The sequence below is a fragment of the Amphimedon queenslandica genome, unplaced genomic scaffold, assembly GCF_000090795.2.
Source record: "Amphimedon queenslandica unplaced genomic scaffold, v1.1 AMPQUscaffold_11281, whole genome shotgun sequence".
Lineage (NCBI taxonomy): Eukaryota > Metazoa > Porifera > Demospongiae > Haplosclerida > Niphatidae > Amphimedon > Amphimedon queenslandica.
This window is the reverse complement of record NW_003548476.1, coordinates 6,990-8,961: the sequence shown is the minus strand read 5'-3', so window position 1 is coordinate 8,961 and position 1,972 is coordinate 6,990. Positions and strand designations below refer to the sequence as shown.

Here is a 1,972-nt window from a genome sequence, read left to right as displayed (position 1 = left end):
AGAAATTTTTTTTATTTACTTGTAATATAAGTCAAAGGGGTATGTCGCTGCTATTGAAAGTTGTGCTGAAGTATCAATGATGAAGGCAATTGATGAAATCAAGTCAACCTCTGAATATGAGACTGATGGGAGGTACAGTAGTATATTCATAACAGTAAATTGTTAAATTCATTGTAGTGGGTCTTCACTGATGCTAGGCATAACTGAAGTGCTAATGCCTACCATACAACTATGCCGTGTCTTTCTGGAAGGTACTTGTATTTGTAATGTATTTTACTTCACTTTGTACATTCATTTTTCAGTATCCACAGATTGTAGGCTGTGTGACAATTTCCAGAAAGGAACACACTTGAACACAGACAAGGGAGCTTGCCCATACTAAGGATGTATTGCCATTAGTAATATCAAAAGGTACTGAAAGAAGTGAATGAATTGTTTAATCAAATCTGAAAAAAGGATTGAATGTTACAGAGGTAGCTCATGACAATTCACCGCCTGTAACATCATATATTGTTGAAGAGTTAAAGCTAAAAAAACTCATGGCATGGTAAGTAGCTTTTTGTACTTTTTTCTTTCTATATGCTTGTAAGGACTAAGAATGTAGCGAAAGCAATGACATCTGTAGAAGCAAGAGCAAAGAAAAGGGCAGGTATAACTTGGTATCCAGAACTGTCAGGTAAGAGTAAGGGGCAATGGAAAATGATATGATTACATGTATCATAAGAAAGAGTACGAAGACACATCTGTACTACAGTATGAATAACTGCAATAAGCCTCCAGAGAATCTGCAACACTCAGTACCAAATATTGTTGATCATTATCAAGTTAGATATTTTCAGTACTAGTATGTTCATATATGAATGTATGTGATACGGTAATCACTCCAACTGTTAATCAGTCCTCCAGCTGTAGACATCCTGGGTATGCACCATCAAACAAGCTAATAATTGACCCCAATGCAGTCGAAGCACACACTATGAAGTTAAAGCAAACCTTGATATATGTAAATGCTGAATCATACTTACTGTTTGGTAAGTGCCTTTAGACTACATTACTTATAATGTTTTACAGTGTCTGGATACATTTTGGATGGAGTCTTTCAAGCGTCATCTACTCACTTATCTCCCAAAAAGGATTCATTTTGGTACTACAACCTTCAGAATGACAATCAATATAGCAGTTATGGATTGAGTAAGACTGGTATATACTAATACTGTTCTAAAAGTGACATTCATGTAACAAAAATGTCAAAAGACCACATACGATTGAGCGACATATCTTTGACATTGGAAGACCAGATAGGCATACACCATTCAAGACGTTAGTTGAGAAGACTTTGCTCATAATGTGTGGAAGGTATATTTGCAGAAAAATTAAGTAGACATAAGGTAATTTAAGTAAATTTTACTCATCATTTAGTGTAATAATGGATCAACTGTAGGCCTAATGAAACAGTTGACGAAGTGTCAATTTGTGAGGTTCTTGATGATGATGATGAAGACATTTTTCTGAATGGCGATGGGGTAGATGAGTTAGATGATGAACAGGAAGACCATTGAAGTATACTTGCAACTGTTATTGATGTCATTGTTTCTTGCTACATTTAGTAAATTTTGAAGTGTTGAGGTAAGATTTTTGATTGTATGCATGATACGTAGGTGATTGTTGTGAGCCCACAAGTTATACAGGCTTGGACGTATTTAAGAAAAGGAATTACATGTATAATGGAAAAAGCTAAATTTACAATCATACTAACAATTAATTTTTTCATTATTAGGATGGCTGGAAGTCTGGGTACAGGAGCCTGGTGGATTAGGGTAGCACCTTCTCAGTTCCTATTACACATAATCAGTTATTAGTTAGACTTTTATTATTATATGACTCACAGTAACAATGCAAACAGGCATTACCTCCCTCTTGTCATCACTGGAGGTGAAGGCTTGCTTCAGTGCCACATACTGAGGCTCCTCCC

The 1,972-nt window shown here is 35.7% G+C and overlaps 1 long non-coding RNA gene across 1 annotated transcript; it reads left to right on the top strand.

Moving 5' to 3' along the window:
* Positions 1–376: 376 nt before the first annotated feature.
* On the top strand, positions 377–529 carry LOC109589473 (uncharacterized). Its single transcript, XR_002188717.1, has 2 exons — positions 377–411; positions 457–529. It is a non-coding gene; the product is annotated as an uncharacterized LOC109589473 (long non-coding RNA).
* Positions 530–1,972: the final 1,443 nt, after the last annotated feature.